Source organism: Populus alba, chromosome 9, assembly GCF_005239225.2.
Source record: "Populus alba chromosome 9, ASM523922v2, whole genome shotgun sequence".
In the NCBI taxonomy this organism is placed as follows: domain Eukaryota; kingdom Viridiplantae; phylum Streptophyta; class Magnoliopsida; order Malpighiales; family Salicaceae; genus Populus; species Populus alba.
In genome coordinates, this window is record NC_133292.1 from 1,666,557 (window position 1) to 1,682,978 (window position 16,422).

General features: G+C 33.6%; 1 pseudogene; it reads left to right on the top strand.

Moving 5' to 3' along the window:
- Window positions 1-742: 742 nt before the first annotated feature.
- LOC118034753 (uncharacterized) lies at window positions 743-6,844 on the top strand (annotated as a pseudogene).
- The last annotated feature ends 9,578 nt before the right edge of the window (window positions 6,845-16,422 follow it).

Below are 16,422 nucleotides of genomic sequence, written 5' to 3' on the forward strand. Positions count from 1 at the left end.
TTACATTTGTTGATTTTGATGAAATTTTTTGTCCTTTGATAAAAGAAATGTTTGTTTTTGTTCATCTGTTGGGTCTTTTAATTTACTTTCAAAGATCCAAACCATAAATCTTTGGATCCAGTAGAATCCACGGATGTAGACTTTTTTAAATGTATTGTGATTGAAAGTTATTTTTAAACTTGTGAGATATTAAAAAAACCCTGAAAATAATGAGTTTAAAAGTTATGAGACTGAAAAATTTATATTTGGAACAATGTATTTTTTGGGTTGTGATATATTTTTTTTTTAAATTCCTTTTAGCATGTTTTTACTTTTGCTCTTTTTTTTTTTAATTATTAATGTAGATGTTCGGGCTAACTTGCATATGACTTGACTAATCCTATAAATCTTAAAATTAAAGATCATATAAGTCTCCAGTAATTATTATATTAAAAAATATAGGGCTCGAAACTAAAATAATAAGAAAAGTAAATTATTTAATCTTAAACTCTTACTATTAGATTATTTATTAGATGATTTTCCATAATTTTCTTAATAGGTGCTAGTTCATAAAAAGAATTGATATTGGTAATTTAATAGAATAAAAACCTTAGTTAAAAAAAAAAATATTAGGACAAGTTTTAAGTTTAAACTAAAAAACGTATTAGTTTCATTGATAATTAATTAATTATTGCTAAAAAAACAAATTACCCTCAAAATTTTACTGGACGAAGATAAAGCACGCTTTAACGTTAAAAGCTAACGGCAATGATAAAAACTTGGCAATTATTGTACTTCAGCTGTTTGCGTGTCTACTCCTACCAAAAAGAACCCTCACCGGAATCTCTCAAAACTCTTGACGTTAATATATATATATATATATATAGTTAGTTCAGGTACAGCCTTACTATCTTATTTATTATATATTTTTTAAAAGATTTATGCTGGTAATTTGTTAACTGTTTAAGCTTCTTGGTCAAGTGTGTTTACAGTCTTGCATACCCTTTTCTTTCTTGAATCGGACCTTCACCTCCATCGTTATGTCCTGTATTTATCTACTCTTTCTTTCTTACTGATCATGACATGCAATAAGGTTTTTTTTTTTATTTTTTTATTTTTTTATGGGATTAGGGTTATTACTGGTTGACGTGAAGTGTAATCAAAATGATATTCGAGTAATGTTTTAGTTTTAAATTTTGTTAATTACTGACGGGGAATAATTTTTAAGGTTCATTTTGATGAGAACTGAAAGTGGAAGAACTTTCGCACTGTTTGCTCTGGTGAGGAAAGGTCTACAGTTCTTGTACTGTAACACAATATGGATGTGAAAAAGAAAACAAAAGGGAAAAAAAACAATGAGAAAAAAAAAGCTCCTTCAGTGGATTATTTCCATTTGTGTTTAGTTTCCTTTCTTCTAGATTTATGTGATCTTCTCGACTGATCATTATGCTTTCTTTTTATTTGTATGATCTATGTCAGCACCGTGTCCCTTGCTGTGTGGGTGTTTTAGAAGAATAATCTTATCTTCCAATACGGTGGCATATAGAGCAATGCGTGATGATTTAATGTGATTGTATTGCAGGAAGTAGATAGAATTTCATGACATTCAATTAGGTTTTTAATGAGGTTACTGATTAAGTGATTGGAGTCGAGGTTGGCAAATTAAGGCTCGAGTGCGAGTAGCTTCCTTGGATTGGATGGAAACAAGGAGTTTTCAGCCTGAAACACACGTGGCACAGCGAAGCCGGAGAGATAAGTTGAGATTTCAGCAAAGTTTAGCTTCAGTCCAGCATCTAGAGGACTTCGGTAATGATTTGGATCAGTTGGCAGTTGATCCGTTGCTAACCCCAGATCTTGTCCAGGTTCGACATACTAGGAACGGGAACATGCTTTATGACCCTACTTTTCTCTCCTCTGCAATGCTGGATTTTGCAACAAGTTCTAATGTTTTGTCAGCTCAAAGGGGCGCAATGGTTGATCAAGAACTAGGTCCAGCGCACCTCCATGGCCCCATTGCAGCTGAGGACTCTTCGTTCACCAACATGCCTCACCCAGTTTTGTCAAACTTAAACGCTTCACCTACAGCCAGTAATGGTGGTGCTCAGGGATGTGGCAACTGGACAAAGCTAGGTTCAGAGCAAGGTTATGATCTGACTGTTGATTACACAGGTGGGTCAGTTGTTGGGGAGAGGAATCAGAAACTGATGTCTGCTGTGGAAGCCCTGTCAAATAATGCAAGGGTAACCGACATTTCTACGTATACACAATATTTCAAGCCTAGTTACAATGAATTCCGAGATCATGAGCTTCAATCTTCTCTGGCCGAGCCCTCAGATGAGTTTTCTAGTCAAGATAACCAAAAGCAGCTCAGGGAAAGGCAGTTTACCACTCATCCACTTAACCAAAATACACTGCAAGATGTTGTTGCATCAGGATTGATTGGGAGAACTGGAGAAATTATTCTCCATCCATCGTTAGAAAATCAACCATCACTTTACGATTTTAATGATCCAATGCTTGGATAAGAAGGCCGAATGAGAACTCTCATCAGTGGAGCTGTGAGTTGGGTCTTATTACAAGGAAGAGTTCCCAAGAGCTGAGGACTTTTCCAAACGATGCTAATGCTCAGGGCTTATCTTTGTCTCTTTCGTCGAGTCAGTCATCTAAAGTCAATGAAACTCGGTTTGGAGAAGCATATGAATCTCAGTGTTTGCAATCAAAGAATGGTCTTTCGAAAGAACCTCATCATGTTTCAAAAGTTTCCAAGGCAAGTTATATGTGTCCATTGCCAAGGCCATCAATTCTAAGTAAAGGTTGCGGAAAATCTTTACATGACTTACCAGGAGATGCTACAAATATTCTTCGAAATGCTGGTCCTCTTGGACCTTTCACTGGATATGCAACTATTCTAAGTAGCTCTAGATTCTTAAAGCCAGCTCAAGAGCTAATGGACGAATTCTGTGGTGTTAAGGGTCTGGGGCTCATGAGAACATCTGAGTTGCCCAGGAGGATAGGTGGAGAAGCTAGTCCTCCAGCTTTGGGAGACTCTGTTAATGAAGCTGATACAGGGGACGAAGCTAATGATGACAATAAGTTAGGTGCCTCACCCTTTACTTCTCGTAGATCAAATGAAGAAATTGGTCATTGTGGGGTAGGAAACAGTTCTTCTAAATCTTATATGCCAGAGTACCAACAAATGAAGGCAAAGCTCCTATATTTGCAGGAGGAGGTTGGTTTATCTATGCTTTGCTCCCTCCTCTCTCTCCTCTCTCTCTCTCTTCTCACACACACACAGTCTTCTTTCTTAAGTGAATTTTATATATAGAATGATGGTGCCAATCAGACTTTTGCCTTTATGCTCTTCTTGGCAAAATGGAAGATTAATTACATTTAATGAGAAGAAAGGATGACACAAGCTTGTTGGAGTCTCTTTCGCTTAACTATATCTGTAACTTCTCTGGAGATGGTTGAGTTACTGCTTTACCACTTGCTTGATATTACATTTGTTGCATATAATGAACAGAAGGCTTTCCATGAGACTATGTTCTAAGAGTTCGATTTTCCGAACACTTGGAAATATCACATTTATCTTGGTTAAGAGGCTAGATGAACTGGTTATAAACCTTTAGAAGGAAGCGTGACTTTGTACCGCCTTACCAATAATGTTAAATAGGTAAAATTAATATTCTAACACCACTAGAAAAAATAAATTGTGTTTATGAACAATGGTGTAAGAAAAATATGCTCAAAACTTACAAAGTTGGGAACTTTAAACCTTGGTTAAAACTCAAGTCACAAGCTCTATATAACCGTAAGGAACACAAACAAATCTCAGCTGAAAAATAAACCTGTCAAGTGGAAATTAGTTTCATTTCTAGTAAAGCAAAAGCTTCTGATTATATAGTCAATGCTAATTCGTTATGAGATGGTTATAGAAAACTGAAGGCAGAATATTGTGTTATCATGCGCTGGAAATCTGGAAAAGTTTCCTATGAGACTTTTTTCTTTCTAAGAATTTCAACATCAAATCTGAACTTTCTTTGTATAACTTGCGAATCAGTTTCGAATACAATCTTCTGCACGCAGAATATTCTATGATTGTTCATGTCATAGGTTGCGTTGGATATTTTTATCAATTGATGAGGCAACTAGTATCTTGATGGTTATATAGACAACTCAGTTAATGCTCCCAGCAGAATTTCACTACCCTTGTGAACTAGTCTCAAGACTATATATTTGTGTTAGCAAATAGGACAGGCTGTTATGCTCTTCCTTAGTTTCAAAACCTTTTTGAAGATTTTGTTTTTGAAAATGACCTTGTCCAACTCATTTTTTACGGTGGATTGATTATATTCACATTGGCTTGGTGGTGTTTTCTAAACCATTGCAGGAACAGAGAAAAGTTCAGATGCAAATACTTAATCTTAAAGTCTTAATTATACTATTCAATTTAAATATTTTTTTGTTTGTTTTTATTTCGAATATGTTAATTCAGTCCTGAAGTTGGGAAGTCCTTTTAATAATTTGATTCTGGTATGTCTGATGGTGACTGCCTCGGATTCTCCTCAGACATTTGCTTGCACATGGGACACCTACCCCTCTAAATGATTCTTCAATTTAGGTTCAAGCAAAGTATCTACTGTATGCTGCCTTACTCTGATACTGTTTCTTCTGTCTTTGGAATACATACAATGGAATGATGAATTCAGTTCTATCCATCAACTGCTACAAAGGATTTCACAATCAAATTTAGTATACAGTTACCTGTTGATTTGGACTTTAGATTCTATGCAAAGATCATTCAAGAGTAGTTGATTTAATTCTCACTTGTTTCTTAATTGTTGTTGAAATCATTGCCGTGCTTGATGTACATGGCACTTGGTGCAATTTTCAATGATAGTTGAAGCATTTTTTGCCTCGGACTAATTTCGAACACCTGCTGCCATTTCATACTTTTGAACGCTTTTAATAAATTTAGTGACATCTGATGCAACTGCTTATTAAAAGGTTCTTCAGAGAAGGTACAAGCAGATATCATCAGCAGATGGAGAAATGGTTGCTTCATTTTTTTTTGAATCAGTTGCCGGTCTTAGTGCTGCTACCCAGTACATTTCCATGGCTGTTAAGGCAGTCTCAGGGAATTTTAGGTCCATAAAACATGCCATCTCTGATCAAGCTCAAAGCGTTCACAAAAGCCCTAGAGAGGAATCTGTTCTCCCCGAATACATTTGGAAGCAGAACCGTGGGGAGCTTAAGATACAAGGATCAAAGCTTTCAAAAGAACAACTCTGGTGGGGGGGCCAAATGCGGGTTACCGGTTGAGCCCAAGAACACATCTGGAGCGCCTCAAAGAGGCCTACCAGAACGTGCAGTAGTGATTCTGAAGAGCCTTGGCTGATTCGAGCATTTTCTTTCACACCCGTGAGTCCCCCCTTCTCATCTATATTTTGTAGTTTGGTGTGAACTATTTACTAAATCAAGTTTTCCTTGTGCAGAGATACCCTAGCTGAACAGATAAGCATATGCTAGCCACTCAAACAGGTCTATCTCGATACCAGGTAAGTCTGCTCCTTCATCATCTCTATAATCATTTCTTTCCAAGGATCTAAGGCACTTTGGATGATCGAATTAACACACTTCTAGCTAGGCTCTGTATGAGCACTTTCAGGAGAATATTATTGGCCCTTTAATTTTCTAAACATAAGACCTTCATATATTAGTTCAAACCCCCATTTTATCTCATTTAGCATGGATGTTTTTCAGGAGAATATTATTGTCCCTTTAATTTGAACTGCTAGTCCTTCAAATTATAAAAATTATAATAATTCTTGCAAGTTCACGAAGTTGAATGTGATGTTCACAATAGTATTGACATCAAAGTTAAAGAAATTAAGCTTTTTGGTATCATGAGTCACATGCTATCACTTGAAAATTTATTATTTACATGCACACCTTCCTGCTTGGTCCGGAAAGTTCAATGACCAAGTTCAATGAAAATTTATTATTTGATAGAGAAACATCGATTGGATTGCTTTTTATTTGTTACCCTGTAAAAACGTTGGTTGATTGCTTCAGGTGTCAAATTGGTTCATAAATGCCCCCCCCCCCCCCCGGGTGCGCCTTTTGGAAACCAATGGTTGAAGAAATACACACTCTTGAAACCAAGGGTTTGCTGGAAAACAATCGAAGTTCCGGGAAGAATGGTGGGAATTCTGCTGCTGAGGGTGCCAGCCAGCCAGATGGTGATCACCGAGCCTCCAGAGAGCTAGGTACAAGTTACAAGCCTAATAAACAATCGGAATGCTCTAGCAATATTGGCTCCTCAGGGGCGGTTAGAGATCAACTAGATGCCGTGCATTGGAATCAAGAGAAGAGATCGAGAGTGGAATCTCAGGCGCCGATACGAGCAGATAGATCGACGATGAATTTTACGCTCTGTCAAAAACCTGGGAGTGAAAATGGGGGCCTTGGCGCAGTTTCACTTACATTGGGTCTCAGACATGGTGCTGAAAATGCTCAACATGAACAATTGCAACAGTGAGAATCAGCTTAGACGGCATTATTGAAGGCCAGACTATTCATGATTTTGTGGGCTGATTGAAGTGTCTTCTGATTAGTGGGAGTAGAAAGAAAAGAGGTGGTGAGAGGAAGCTTGTTTTGCCACCTTGTATCTTGCTCTGGCAAGGAAAATTACAGTTTAATATCTGTTGAAGATTACATGGTGGCGGGTTTTTAGCCATCAAACAATACATAGCTTGAATAAGTGGGTATATGGCAATATCTGTGTTTAATTTGTTGCAACGGATGCACATAGAATACACAACCTTTATTCTATTTTTAGTAAAATAAACCTTGAATTTTATCAGTTATCTAATTTTTATTTCTTAAGTATTTCACAATCCATGATATTATATATACTATACGTTTTATATATATATATATTTCCAGAAATATTATATATATATATATATAATATATATATAAAGCGACCATGATAACAGAAAAAAAAAATTAAGTTAAAAAGATAAGAGGTTTTATTTGTATTAAAAAGATAAAGAGTTTTTTTTTTTTTTTTTAATAGATTTAGATATAACAAAGAAGATTTGAAGGCAAACTCAATGTAAAAATAATTCTATGTAAAATAATATATTTTATTTTTATTTTTTATGCTAATTAATTAATTATGCATCAAACTTTTTGTCGAGTTATCGAGTTAATTTGATTGAAGAGTTCTCTTTTAAATTTATAATTATATTGGTATGAAATATTATATTTTTTAATTTTGACAGATATTTTAAAGAGTTGAGCCTTAAATCTTTCTATTATTGGTATAAAACGGTATCATTTTTTTTATATATAAATATTAGTTTGATATTAGTTAAAATTAATTCGGAAACAATGGTTTTATTTTTATCCTTATTTTTTTCTCTATAAACTCTTTATTTATGTTATAAAAAACAAAAACATAAATTTTCGAGAGACGTATAAAAGTTGTCTATAATTTTAAGATTTTGCTATATCATGTAGATATATTATTTTAATCATGCAACAATTATAATAAAAGCAACTAACATCTTAAAGATAATGATATTCATACACTTAAAAAATTTTTTTTGCTATACCCACTAATATAACAGCTCGGGTCCTTAGCCTAAGAAGCTCGACTCGACCTCTCGTTTTAGGATAGATAATACACTCATTACATGTTGAATACCCTCGAAGTTATCTGACAATTACCATAATGTTCTAATGAAACTAGCCACCATTCTTCACTATCAGCTCCCTCAACTCTGTTTTATATATAAAGAGCGTCTCATCATCATTATAGGTTTTTTTCAACCTTATATATATTATATATATATACACACACAACGCACATAATTGCAATTTGGACCAACAAGGAAATCCCACTTAATTGGATATGAACTAGATTAACCAAAAGCCAAAACACACCAATGAATAACCTGTTTGGTGATGTGAAATCATAAAATAATGGTTAGTTTTTTAAAATTTCCTTGCTGCTTGCATTCAATCAAGTGGGAAATTTGAGGATAAACAATATAACCGGAGATAATCTGGAGTTAATGATTGCTAAGTTGATGAATATGAGTTCTTGCACTTTGTAATAAATCTGATCCTTATACCTCTTGGTTATATATCAAGGTTAGCATTACCAGATTAATATAGGAGAAGGGCTTTTAAGATTACCCAAAAATAAATTGAACTTGGTACTCATATTCAAGTTATTTTTATTAGTTTTAATTATCAGTTAAAATATGACAAAAGAATAGATTGGAAATAAAATAGATTTTTAAGGATGTATTATATACAATTAAACATATAAGGATAAATTAGACATGATCATTTATGATTTACAAATCTTTTTTTATTAATGCAGATCTTCGGGCTAGTTTGCGTGTATCTCGACTAATCTCACAAATTCTGAAATTAACAATCATGTAAATCTTGAGTGACGAACAATAATTTACAAATCTTAAAATATGATGTTGGATCGACATCTTATGTGACCAGCTATAAGGTAGTTGTCCTATACTAATGATTTAAATTCTAAGATGTTGTTTAGTAAAAGGGAATTAATTGTATGTTGGGAATGAATGAAGATAACGTGAATGGAAATGAAATTAAATCCAAAATTAAGGCACCATAGGACTACTTCCAACTTCTCTAGAAAGATTTTATTGCCAACGATGGGTAGAAATCATAAACAAAAAACGTAATGATCAGATTTTGGTGGTCGCTATCTGCAGCGTTCTTAAGATGTAATGGTGGTCGCTATATTTTATCAGTCAGCTATAATGGTGGTCGCTATCAGCAGTGTTCTCTGGTTGCTGTTTGTAGAAGATCAAGTAATGGTTACTGAATTCAAGGATGAAGATCCTGATCCACTCGTGAATGCAGCAACAGGGACTCCAAAAGATTACACCAAACAATCTTATGAAGATCAGGAATCTGATCCACCCGTGATTGCAGCAGCAGGAACTTCAACAGATCACAATCCTCCATGAATGCAGCAGCAGATGAATTGACTGGAACTAAATGAGGAAGATATGATCCTGTGAATTCAAAGTCTACAGCTGTTACCAGCTACAATAATACACCCGTTAGAATTTGTTAATGTAATGCTATATGTATCAGTATGTGTACAGAACTCAGGGATAAGTAAAAACGTGTAATTCTTCAAGCACAATTGTTTTGAACTTTCTTATACTGTTCAACTTCAACTTGCTCATCCTCTATTAGGTCTCTTTGTTCATTTTCAACTTTTAAAGCTTTCATGTTTGCAGCCAAGCAAGAGAATGTAAGTAGTGGAAGCCTCATTCTTGGGTGCCACTCTAATTATCAAACCAAAAAAAAAAAAAAACGAAATTTCTAATAAGTTAGAAACTAGAGTTATTTTCATTATCAATTGCATAGTAAGTAGCTAGTATCCAAGTAGATCGACTCGATAATTATCAAAAAATCTATTATTGCTTGTGTGAATACTAATAATAGAGAATGTACATAGTACCGAGTATATAGGAAGTGACCAGAGTTTTGGAGGAGGATAAGGATATACTTAAGTTTGGCGGTGGAGTATCCACTGGATGAGGAAATTAAATTATTAACTTGGAATGTGTATTGAAAGTATTTTAAAATATTGGAACTATGAAGAATTGATGGAGCTGATGAAAACATTTATCCCTTATGTCATTACAATAATCAATGGTAAGATGAACATCTCGTCCATTGGCGATAATCACAATGATGGAGGTGAGAGAAATTTGGATTCCATAATTAGCACTATAAATAGTCAAAATCCACATTGTTTTGTCTTTTTCAATGACATCTATTATATCTTGAGTCACTTTTTGGACATCATTCTAATTTGTACTTTCATATTTGTTTTCTTGTATTTGGTTGAATGAAAAAGATTATGATATTCAATCACTATTCTAATGATAAGATTTAGAGTTCAAAAATTTAAAGATATTTTTAAAAATACATATAAAGAGATGGAATTCAAGCCTTGATTTATTTAAATTCTTGTTCAATAAAGGCTTTTTATTAGGAATTTAAATATTATAAAAAGATTTAAATTTATCAAGTCGTTATTATTTTGATCATAACAAAGTTTAAAGAGAAAATTTTAATATGATTCTAGTTGTATAGAAAAATAAACATTTATATTTTTAGTGATATATAGAACACTTTCTAATTTATTAAGATAATAGAGAACCATGTATTTGAAGTTTGACTTTGATTCAACTAGTATATTATATAAACGACTTTAGTTTTATTTAAATTAGTTGAGATATTGTTTTATTTATTATTAGGTTTTTTTTAAAAGATATTAGGGTTTTTATTTAAATTTGAGTTTATTGGGTAATGATTTTTCATTAGGTTTATTCATATCCAATCCTATTAGACATAGGATTTTTTCTAGTACAAATATTTTTTTTTGTAGAGATATTTTAAGGTTAGATTATTTTTTAATTAATCCTACAAATTTTCTGAAAGAATAATCAACTTTATGTGATAACATCAACCACAGAGAGATAAGAAGAGAGATGAGAGATGAGATATGAGAGAGAGCAGACTTATTAATCTTCTTCTTCAGTTGTAAATAACAAACTTAAGAGCTTCATATAACTAACTCTCTAACTAACTAACTGTTTTATTAAGATCATGACAAGTGTCACAATCTGATGCACTATACTCTAACAAAGAGGACGAGACAGAATTTAATTATGATCCAAATGGTGAGAAGGGACCTGCCGAACGGGGAAGGATTCACCCTGAATGGGGTTCATGCAGCCATGGATCAATGCAGTCTCCTATTGACCTGATGAACGACGGTGTTGACAAGCCTTCCAATTCCTCTCTCAGGAACAGAGGCCATGATATGATGGTAAGCAAGAAAGATTCGAACCTATAATATTATAATATCTTTTCATTTATATATCATCTCTTAATACAACTTCAACAGATGATCATCATCCCGTCTCTCCAGGCTTGCAGCTATCTTCATAATTAGTCGAAAGATTGTTTTCAAACCCATGTCATAGATGCGTTTATCTACCTATAAGCAACCAGATACCATCAAACATCAACAGATCATTGTTTGTGGACGCAGCTGAAATGGGAGGGCGGTGCAGGAATCATTGAAATAAATGGATCTGGATATATGGACTCCAGCAGTGCCGCTGGCATTCACCTTCTGAACATACAATCAATGGCAAAAGAGGTATTTAATTCTCTAATTTGCCAGTTTTTCTCCCTCTCCCTCTCTCTCTCTCTCTCTCTCTCCATAGCAATTGAACTCAACTTTCACATGTAACTGATCTATCTATAGGCTACCTTTAGAGGCACACATGGTTGATGCAAGCCTCGATCGGAAAGGTTGCTGTTGTTGGTATTATGTACATGATAGGAGGACCAGACTCTTTCCTGTCATCTGTATGTTCATCTGACTTCTCGTAAATCTTTCACTTTAATTCTCTCTTGTGATGTTTTTCGTTATTTAGCTGACAGGACAGCTACAATCGGTTTCCGGCACCAATGAACAAGATACAGCGGCGGGTGCAGATGATCCAAGCATATATTATTATAGCTACATGACGCCTACATCGGCTCCCTTACAACTCCTCCTTGCACTGAAAATGTTCTGTGTGCTATTAATGGAAAGGTTTCGATTTTCCGTCATAAAAAACGTCAGGATTAACTACAATTGTGCCCATCACCTATACTGGAGATGTCGTTTTTACTGCTTATCAGCGGAATCAATTATAATGTCGCCGAAAGTTTTAGCATTATTGTTTGTTTTTGTATTTTTAAAATATATATAATTTTTTATTTTAAATTAATATTTTTTTATGTTTTTTATATTATTTTAATGTACTGATATTAAAAATAATTTTTTAAAAATAAAAATAATATTATTTTAATGTATTGTTAAATAAGAATCATTCTGTAAACCAATTGCAATAATAATCTAAAATGATAAATTATCAAAATTAAGAAATTAGAAAATTAAAAATTTCTTTAAAACAGAAGTCAAAGATGACTAGATAAACCACTGATTACATTCAATTACTTTTCAAATATTTATATGAACTATTTACTCGACAGACAATTAATAATATGTCTCCCTATCTTAATATTCATCTTTGTTTTAATTATTGGTTCCGTTTTTGGTAAGCGTTAAAATTTTTTTATATATTTATTGATACATATAATTTATAATTCATTTTGTTATAACCTAATTTTTTATCATTTTATTTTTATTTATATTTTTATTTTATTTTATTTATGGAAAAGGATGAAAAAACATTGATGAAAAAATAATAATGATGATGAAATAAATGAAGAATGAGTGAAATTTCGGGTTAAGGGCAATATGAATGGAAGTTTTGGGGTTTAATTAAACTTTGGAATTAATCTAATTAAGTTTGGAATTAATTTGTTTAATTAAGGGTTTAATTGAAGAATTGATAAATTTTGAGACTTAATTAAATTCATCCAATCAAGGGTTTAATTGGAAAATTAATAAGTTTGGAGGCTTAATTAAGCTTGGAATTGATTTATTTTATCCAATTAAGGGTTTAATTGGAGAATTGATAAGTTTTGAGACTTAATTGGACTTGGATTTAATTAAATTAATGAAATCAAGGACTTAATTGAAGAAATATTAACGTTTGGGGCTCAAATTGCGTAATTAAAATCTAAGGATTACATTGAAAATGGCGCGCAAATGCAGGGGCCAATTACAGTTTAAACCAAGGGCTTAATTACAAGATTTTTAAAACTACATGGGTCAAAACGTAAAATGGCTGGTTTTTATCTCCAAACGGCGTCGTTTTGAAGACGCTGTCAACTGTTCATCTTCTCCTTTAAGCTAGTGACCGTTGCTGCAGTAATGGAGGAAGAAACGTTGCAACAGTAATCGTCGTCCGTTGGCCTTAGTTATGAGCGCCTTAATGGTAGTTGATCCTCAGCCTACCATCCGTTACCAACCCACCAAGTTCTATATAAACCGAGCTGCACCAAAGAGCAGGGGCTGGTTGGAGAATTAGAGAGGGAGAGGGACGAAAAAAAAGAGGGAGTAGAAAACACATCAGAAAAAAAAAAAAGATAAAACAAAGGGGGCGGCGAACCCTATACCAGCTGCCGCCCCTTTCAGGCTTTTTTTGGCTTTTCTTCTCCAGCCTCAATCTCTTCCCCCGTCAGACACTTTTCACTCCTCAATCTCAACCCCTAGGAGCTGCAACTCCTCGTCGAGAAAGAGCACATCACACGGGGAAAATCATTGTGCACAGCCACCTCATCCTCACACACACCAAAAAAAAGCATAGTGTTTCACCTTCTCCTTCCACCGTCATGTTTTCTCCGGTGTCGCCAGAAGAAACCCTAGTCTTCTCTTCCCCCCATAGACTACATAATTGACAATCATCCATCAACAACGACATTCCCAGCCAGGGTAGCCGAAAGGGCATGCTTCCTTACAATGCACAACTGATCAAACCGTCAGCTCTTCGTCACGTCAACAACAACATCTCATCCAGTGTACAAACTGCTTCTTCCTCAGGTTGACAGTTTTGCCAGCAGTCCACCAGCGCAGCTTCTTTTGTTTCATTCGTTCTCCACAGCATCGTGACCCTCGCAAATTGACGGTCTTCTTTCAGCAATGCAAACAAACAGCTGCATGTTCATCTCCTGTATGTTAGCTGCTATTTTCAGTAGCCGCAGACCATAGCCACAGCAGCAAGCTTCCTTCCTTCGGTCCAGCACTCCGAGTATGCCAGGTCTCCATCTTCAGCAACAACTGCACCAGAACCTGAGCTCTCTAGAGGAGAACCACAATAGATGACCAAAACAGAGGAGAAAGAAGGGAAACGGAAGAAAACCGAGAGAACCAGCAGACTAACAGAGGGGAGGAAAACATACGGAAGAAAACTGAGAAAACCAGCGGGTGAATAGAGGAAACCAGATAACAAAACAGGAGGAACAACACAGGGGGCCGAACGAAGAAGTACAAACACAGACATGAGAGAACAGGCGACCCAAGGAAGTTGAAAGAGGAGAAGAATCAGAGGAGGGAGGAGAAACCGAGGGATTCAAAGCAAGCCACTGTCTTCGACTTCGCCTCCTACATAGGTAAGTTCTTCATTTCCCTTTCCTTTGCAATTATAATTGCATGGGTATTGTACATAGGCAAATTTAATTCACTTCTTACAGGTTTGTGCATGCACTTGCGATCCTTGAAAAAAAAAAATCAAACATAAAAAAAAGTATAGTTTTCTTTTCTTAGAAAATTCAATTTTTGTAAATTTATTCACTGATATCAGAATAAAAAAAAAAGAAAATATATTGATTTTTTTTTTATAGCTATGAATTTTTACCAACGCCAGAGTTGGAATTATTCGAGCTCGAATATTCACTGGCGCCAGAGTCAGGAATATTTAAACAAATCATCATAGCATAAATTAATAAACATTTAGCAATTTAAGACAAAACCAACAATGCAGTCTGCCTTAGGTAGAACGTTTAAGGGGTGATAATATCTTTCCTTTTACGTAACCAATCCCGAGTCATAGAATCTCTGTTGACCAGTTAGGGTTCCTAGTGACCATAATACTAGGTGACGACTCCTTAAACAAGACATTTTCCTTAAAAGAACCGGATGTCGGAAATCGGTTCTTTTTCCATAATTCAAGAGAATTATTATTTTGTGGGCCGCCACGATGTCGGGTGCGACACATTTTATTAAACAAATAATTTATTTTTCAATTAAAGTTTTTCTTATTGGTAGATGGTGCTTTTTCAATAGGTGCAATTTTTTTTTTGCGCTGCCAACAAATTTGGAGTGCAACTCATGAATTATCACGGGCACTTCAGTAGTTTTAGCTATAAAATCACTACAACCCATTAAATATGCCAACACCTTGATATAACAACTGACATCTTAACAAATTATAATAACAATCCATCTCAAATAAACTATTTAGAAGATAATTTAGTGGTAAGAATTTGGAATTAAAAGATTTGTTTTTCATGTGGTTGCTAATATGATGGTTATTGGAGGCTTACATATTCATTAACTTAAAGACCCGTATAATTAATCGAGATATACGCAAACTGATCCAAACATCCATATTAATAAAAAAAAAAATTCATCTCAAATAGTATTGGGTTAGAGTTTCAATAAGCCCATTAAACTCATTATACTATAATGTGATATGATCTTGTAATAAAGCCAACATAAAAGCTTGAATTTATTTACCCTAACAAAATAAAAATATATGAGAAATTTTATGGTAAATAAATTGTATCATACAAGTTACAGTTGAAGTTACAACTTGAACCATTTATTAATATGCTATGTCATCAGCCTATATCAGTAAATTAGAAAGAAAAAAAAAAAAAAAAGCCCATCAATTCTATTATGAAATAATTAAATGGAAATCAATCACTTTTCTAAAGAGTGAAATTAATATAACTATTGTGAGTTGCCTTCTGAAGTCATTTCTAAATTTATTATGGCACATTAATTTATTTAATTAATGGTTAATGCATTATCAAGTATCAACATAGAAAATTCGAAGAAACATTTTGAGTTTGGAAAAAATGGAATGGAAAGAGATTTTGAGTTTGATTATATGGTTTTTTTTTCTATGACTTTAAAGTGATTATTTCTTCATATCAAATTTATTTTATTTTATATAACTGAATTATGTAAACATAAATATTATTCTTTAAAAGTAAATTAATTATAATAATCACCCAATTATTACCATAGAAATGAGAAATAAAAGAAAAAAAAATATCATCTCTTACTTATATTGCTAATTTCTTTGCTTTTCTAAATGAATCAATTTTGATTTACCTTTTCACGAGGTAGTATTTCAACTATGCAACAAGTTGGATTAATTAGGTTTGAAACTTGCATTAAAAAAAATGGTTAATTGACAAGTTAATCCTTATTAAAAAATAATTATATTAATTTAACTTTTTAGGAAAGTGATTGTTTCCATTTAATTTCCTCGTTAGAAGGTTTTTTAAATAGAAAGTTGGGTATAATTGATGATTTTTTGGATTTGTTGACATGAATTAGCAACTTACAGGGTGTACGTCACTAGTTTAAATTTAAAAAATTCAAACATTTTTTACTGCTTTCATGAATCGAAGAAGGAGACGAGATAGATTGATCGATCGATAACAAAAGAAATTAGGTTACTATGACTTAATAAATGAACTGGCAAGCCATTAGTTGAACCAACGAACAACTAGTTGAACTAATTAACTTTGTAACTTGGTATTTTGGCTAGTTGATCTGGTAACTGTGAGGGTTGTTTTTAATAATATTGAAATAAGAGATTTATATATTTGCATAAATTTGAGGTTATGAAAATATTTTTAATTGTTTTAAAGAAGGAGAGAGGTCCA